Source organism: Entelurus aequoreus, linkage group LG21 (assembly GCF_033978785.1).
Source record: "Entelurus aequoreus isolate RoL-2023_Sb linkage group LG21, RoL_Eaeq_v1.1, whole genome shotgun sequence".
In the NCBI taxonomy this organism is placed as follows: domain Eukaryota; kingdom Metazoa; phylum Chordata; class Actinopteri; order Syngnathiformes; family Syngnathidae; genus Entelurus; species Entelurus aequoreus.
This window is the reverse complement of record NC_084751.1, coordinates 8,966,755-8,974,261: the sequence shown is the minus strand read 5'-3', so window position 1 is coordinate 8,974,261 and position 7,507 is coordinate 8,966,755.

Genomic DNA, 7,507 nt, shown 5'->3' with positions numbered 1-7,507 from the left:
CTGTATCCCGCAGCAGGCCCCGCCTACGAAGGCGGAGGCTGCTTTCAAAATCGTGGGACAAACGAGTGTCGTGTCCGTAAAAACCTGCTTGCGTCAACTTCACAACGCAACTAAACTCGAAGGCCTACTTTTAAGTCAACGTCCTGAAAAGGAACGTCTAAAATACAAATTATTTCAATAATATACATCCAAACAATGTACATTTGTGGACATGTTACAATTGAATAAGGAGCTTCCGTTATTTAAAGTACAACGTCGTGTATGTCGTCCTTTTAAGAAAATATGATACCAACTTCAACTATCAATGCTAATCTGAATGACGGAATATGACGAATAAACAACAGCTTGTCCTTAACTTTCTAAAATGTCTTAACTTCCTCGAGCGGAATGCAACACGAACAGTCCAACATGGCGACGATGAAACTGTTTCGCATCGACGGCCATGTTGGCTCGGCTCCACACTAACTGCTGCATAGGTGGGAGACATTTTGGCGCTGGGCTGTTTTAGTTCTACACCCAGGAAAACAAGCACACGTTTGGTTGATGTTGAACCAAAATCAAGTTATTCATTTAAATTGAACTCTGAAATTATATATTTAAATGTGAAGAAAGTTGAGGTCTCGAAATAATTCAAATATTTGTATATAATGTGCATTCTTCATCTTTCTTACTAAATGTTTACATTGTTTCCATTTTACTATAAACCAATGCATGTAATACAGGAAATGTCATGTTTTGAACTTTGATATATATATATATATATATATATATATATATATATATATATATATATATATATATATATATATATATATATATATATATATATATATATATATATATATATATATATATACACAGGACTCGATTCATAATCAATACTCGATTCAACACAATTCTCCATTCAAACTGATTTTTGCAATGTATTATGCTTTTGCTATTTTTAAGACCCTTCTTAAAACCCATTTTTATTCACTGGCTTTTAACCCAGCATGAGACTTTAAACTTTTTAACTGCTTTTTATCTAACAAATTGTTGTTAGGGTAATTTGTAGTTGCTTTTTCAATTTGTATTTTACTTCTGTTTTAAATGTTATGTTTTAGTCTGTCCTTTGCTTCTATTTCTTTGTGGTGTACAGCCCTTTGTTCTTCAACTGTGCTTGTTTTTAAAGGGCTTTATAAATAAAGTTGGTATGGTATAATAATATCAACATCTTAACAAAATAGGTTACAAGACCTCCTTTTGGTTGCAGATGTGTGACACATACGTGCACCAAGTAAGCACAGAGATGGCCTAAAATTTTTTATTTTTTTAATTAACTCGTCAAAAAATACTAATTTTGAAAACTCCCCCAAAAAAATCGTATTCGAATGTGATAAAAAAAAATTTTTTAGCACCCCTAATTATTATATACTGTATGATAGTTTGTAAAAATGACAATAAATACTTAAATATCTGCTAGTCACCTTGACTTACCATGTCAAAGCAATAATAATAATAATAGATTGTATTTGTAAAAAGCACTTTACGTTGAGTAAACAACCTCAAAGTGCTACAGTGTATTAAAAAAAAAAAAAAAAAAAATCAAAAAGATAATAAAAAAATTACAAAAATTAAAACTAGAACAGCCAAATAGCTAAAACTAGTATGCATATATCTAAAAAAAAAAAAGGCTTTTTTAAAAAGAAGGGTTTTTAAGCCTTTTTTTAAAAGCATCCACAGTCTGTGGTGCCCTCAGGTGGTCAGGGAGAGCGTTCCACAGACTGGGAGCGGCGGAGCTTTGTCCTCCGAGGTTAGTAAGTTATCACACATGTGGCCCCGCCTTAGCCCACTGGAACCTTGTTTTTATGATTAGACATTAATGACAGCTTTTGCTTAGCTTTTCTGTATTTGAATCCAATTTTCAATAAAGGGATCAATAAAGTACTTTCTATTCTATTCTATTTAGGTATCGATCCGATACCAAGTAGTTACAGGATCATACATTGGTCATAGTCAAAGTCCTCATGTGTCCAGGGACGTATTTACTGACTTTATAAACATAATATGAATTTTTTAAAAACGAAAAAAGATTTTGTGACAGTAAAAAATATCAATGTAATCCTAGTAGTATTGACTAAATACTCTCCTGTACTTGGTATCATTACAGTGGATGTCAGGTGTAGATCCACCCATGGCGTTTGTTTACATTCAGGGGTGCTAGCTTGCTGTTAGCGGTCAGCTATTGTATCCTCCTAGGATGTGTTGTGAAGCATGTTTAGCTATTCCTCGCCCTCCAGTGATAATGGTACTTGTAAGAAACATACTTTTATTTGTCGCCATGGAGGCGAGGATTAGTGATTTAGAAGTAGCTAAAACACAGCAGACTGCGGCCGGACGTTAGCCGCTAGCTAGCTAGCTAGCCACGTCTTAAAGCACCTCTTCCTGAGGGCGTTTCAGTGTTATAACTTCACCTTTATCTTTACTTTTTAGGCCAAAATGCGTCCATTCTCCCTTTTCTGTCCACACACTGTGTCTGCTTGTAAGTACTCTGTGTGCGCGCGCTGCCGAACATGCTCCCCTGCTCGTGAAACCAGCAATGTCACGCTGCAAAAACTGCAATCTAAGTAAGATGAAATATCTCAAATAAGGGTGATATTTGCTTATTTCCGGTCTAATTCTTCTCACTAAGCAGATTTGATGTTGGAGTGTTTTACTTGTTTTAAGGGTTTTAGTCCTCAATTATTTAAGTAAGATATTACAGCTTGTTGCTGAGATTTGATGAGCTATATTGAGTAAAACATGCTTGAGACTAGAATATCAAGTGTTGCAAAGCTGTGTCATCAACACTCACAAGTAGGGATGTCCGATAATGGCTTTTTGCCAATATCCGATATTGTCCAACTCTTTAATTACCGATACCGATATCAACCGATATATACAGTCGTGGAATTAACACATTATTATGTCTAATTTGGACAACCAGGTATGGTGAAGATAAGGTACTTTTTAAAAAAAATTATAAAATAAAATAAGATAAATTAATTAAAAACATTTTCTTGAATAAAAAAGAAAGTAAAACAATATAAAAACAGTTACATAGAAACTAGTAATTAATGAAAATTTGTAAAATTAACGGTTAAAGGTTAGTATTATTAGTGGAGCAGCAGCACGCACAATCATGTGTGCTTACGGACTGTATCCCTTGCAGACTGTATTGATATATATTGATATATAATGTAGGAAGCAGAATATTAATATATTAGTGAGAATATACTTATTTGAAGGTATTTGTGTTCATTGAGGTTAGCTAATTTGACTTGTTTTAAAAAGTCTTGACAAGCTAAATGTTCTTGTTCTATTGGCAGATAACTTTGCTTAGTTCAAATAAAATACCCCTCATTTTTGTATTTTTTTTTCTTGTTTCTGAACACTGACTTTTTGCAGTGCACGACGTGACGACACGCCGCTATGCATGTAAAAAAAAAAGGGGGGGCGGAACCGGTACTTGTTAGAGGCAGTATAGTACCGAATATGATTCATTAGTATACTATACTAGTACCGGTATACCATACAACCCTACTTCCAGTTTATATTCTTGATTTTAGTTGAAAGTTGCCATTTGAAATGACTATAGTTTTGTGTCATGTCTGTTACCATTATTTTTGCTAGTGAAGTGAATTATATTTATATAGCGCTTTTCTCTAGTGACTCAAAGCGCTTTTACATAGTGAAACTCAATATCCAAGTTACATTGAAAGCAGTGTGGGTGGCACTGGGAGCAGCTGGGTAAAGTGTCTTGCCCAAGGACACAACGGCAGTGACTAAGATGGTGGAAGCGGGGATCGAACCTGGAACCCTCAAGTTGCTGGCACGGCCACTCTACCAACCGAGCTATACCGCCCCAGGTGCTAGAGGTTGTACAAGTTAAATAGAAGTTATAATAAGGTGAATAAATAGTAAAAAAAGGAATAAAAAGAACATAAAATATGATAAACAGAAGTTATAATAAGGTAAATAAATAGTAAAAAAAGGAATAAAAAGAACATAAAATAAGGTAAATAGAAGTTATTATAAGGTGAACAAATAGTAAAAGAAGGAATAAAAAGAACATAAAATAAGGTAAATAGAAGTTATAAGGTGAATAAATAGTAAAAAAAAAAAGGAATAAAAAGAACATGAAATAAGGTAAATAGAAGTTATAATAAGGTGAATAAATAGTAAAAAGAAGGAATAAAAAGAACATAAAATAAAGTAAATAGATGTTATAATAAGGTAAATAAATAGTAAAAGAAGGAATAAAAATAAAATAAAATAAGTTAAATAGAAGTTATAATAAGGTGAATAAATAGTAAAAGAAGGAATAAAAACAACATAAAATAAGTTAAATAGAAGTTATAATAAGGTAAATAAATAGTAAAAGAAGGAATAAAAATAAAATAAAATAAGTTAAATAGAAGTTATAATAAGGTGAATAAATAGTAAAACATAGGAATAAAAAGAACATCAAATAAGGTAAATAGAAGTTATAATAAGGTGAATAAATAGTAAAAAAAAGGAATAAAAAGAACATAAAATAAAGTAAATAGAAGTTATAATAAGGTAAATAAATAATAAAAGAAGGAATAAAAAGAACATAAAATAAGTTGAATAAAAGTTATAAGGTGAATAAATAGTAAAAGAAGGAATAAAAACAACATAAAATAAGTTAAATAGAAGTCATAATAAGGTAAATAAATAGTAAAAGAAGGAATAAAAAGAACATAAAATAAGTTGAATAAAAGTTATAAGGTGAATAAATAGTAAAAGAAGGAATAAAAACAACATAAAATAAGTTAAATAGAAGTTATAATAAGGTAAATAAATAGTAAAAGAAGGAACAAAAAGAACATAAAATAAGGTAAATAGAAGTTATAATAAGGTAAATAAATAGTAAAAGAAGGAATAAAAAGAACATAAAATAAGGTAAATAGAAATTATAAGGTGAATAAATAGTTAAAAAAAAAAGGAATAAAAAGAACATAAAATAAGGTAAATAGAAGTTATAAGGTGAATAAATAGTAAAAAAAAGGAATAAATAGAATATAAAATATGGTAAACAGAAGTTATAATAAGGTAAATAAATATTAAAAAAAGGAATAAAAAGAACATAAAATAAGGTAAATAGAAGTTATAATAAGGTGAATAAATAGTAAAAGAAGGAATAAAAAGAACATAAAATAAGGTAAATAGAAGTTATTATAAGGTGAACAAATAGTAAAAGAAGGAATAAAAAGAACATAAAATAAGGTAAATAGAAGTTATAATAAGGTAAATAAATAGTAAAAGAAGGAATAAAAAGAACATAAAATAAGGTAAATAGAAGTTATAATAAGGTGAATAAATAGTAAAAAAAGGAATAAAAAGAACATCAAATACGTTAAATAGAAGTTATAATAAGGTGAATAAATAGTTTAAAAAAAAGGAATAAAAAGAACATAAAATAAAGTAAATAGAAGTTATAATAAGGTAAATAAATAGTAAAAGAAGGAATAAAAAGAACATAAAATAAGTTGAATAAAAGTTATAAGGTGAATAAATAGTAAAAGAAGGAATAAAAATAAAATAAAATAAGTTAAATAGAAGTTATAATAAGGTGAATAAATAGTAAAAGAAGGAATAAAAAGAACATAAAATAAGTTAAATAGAAGTTATAATAAGGTAAATAAATAGTAAAAGAATGAATAAAAAGAACATAAAATAAGTTAAATAGAAGTTATAAGGTGAATAAATAGTAAAAAAAGGAATAAAAAGAACATAAAATATGATAAACAGAAGTTATAATAAGGTAAATAAATAGTAAAAAAAGGAATAAAAAGAACATAAAATAAGGTAAATAGAAGTTATTATAAGGTGAACAAATAGTAAAAGAAGGAATAAAAAGAACATAAAATAAGGTAAATAGAAGTTATAAGGTGAATAAATAGTAAAAAAAAAAAGGAATAAAAAGAACATGAAATAAGGTAAATAGAAGTTATAATAAGGTGAATAAATAGTAAAAAAAAGGAATAAAAAGAACATAAAATACGTTAAATAGAAGTTGTAATAAGGTGAATAAATAGTAAAAGAAGGAATAAAAAGAACATAAAATAAGGTAAATAGAAGTTATAATAAGGTGAATAAATAGTAAAAGAAGGAATAAAAAGAACATAAAATATGTTAAATAGAAGTTATAATAAGGTGAATAAATAGTAAAAGAAGGAATAAAAAGAACATAAAATACGTTAAATAGAAGTTATAATAAGGTGAATAAATAGTAAAACAAGGAATAAAAAGAACATAAAATACGTTAAATAGAAGTTATAATAAGGTGAATAAATAGTATAAAAAAAAGGAATAAAAAGAACATAAAATAAGGTAAATAGAAGTTATTATAAGGTGAATAAATAGTAAAAGAAGGAATAAAAAGAACATAAAATAAGGTCAAAGACTTGTAATTATGCACGACCCAGGGAAGACTTTCCAAAAGAGAAAGAATGTGAGCGTGGATTATTTTCACCACACTGGTAAGTTTCCTCTCCGCTGATAAGCAGGATGGTTACAAGGTTCCCACAGAGTCTGCGATAAGACGCTTCCGTTTGTCAAGAGGGAGGTGTGCAGGTGAAATGAGCCAACAACACCCACGTTCTGTAGAGAAATAGAAGTCAGGTTTATTAACCCTTATAGATTCTTCAGATGCCTTTAAAAAAACCAGCAAATATGTACACATTGCACACACTCCACGTTCGGAAGTGCCCCGGCCTTCAGACATGGCTGGAAAAGAGCAAGTCATCCCAACACGTTAAGGAATGACAGGATGACATCAGTCTGTGTTTGCTTCGTTACTCTTTTGCGAGGAGAGGATGGAGATGGAGAGCATGCGGGCGGGGAATGCAAACACGGCTCTAATCGTCGCTCTGCAACCTTCAAGCACAACAAGACTGCAGGAGCTGCTAGCCAGCGACGCTCCCCCGCTCATATCCCACCATAGGAAAAACTGCATTTGTACCCTTTATGAGGATACAAGGGGAGGCTGTCAGGAAAAGGGATGACTTTCGCTTTGGTTATCTTAATGTTGCAGAGGATGAGAAGGATAGCGTGAGGTCAAAGCTTGTGTTTATTGCTCGTGTACCATCCCATAATAATAGATAAATATATCATATGTTCGTCACACAACTGGAAGCTCCTTTCTTTCAGTGCAAACAAAAAGTATTTCACAGTAGTCCACCTGCCGTTGGTGGAGACCACAACGGGACGGCCCGATGCTACGCGGACCCTCGCTAAGGCTACTAGTGGGGTTACCGGGTCCCGCCCAATAAAACCCAACATGTGGAGGACCCATCGTCCACGCCGTCGCCTCCGAAAACCAGTCAGATACCAAGACTCCAGCGCATGAAGTATTGTGCTTTAGTGGCTCAGTCCATGAAACCAGTGTCCCAGTGAGAGTCCACGACGAGAAGTTATCACGCAACTTTGTGTTCCCATGAGTTCAAATCGCCCTGCGAGAGGA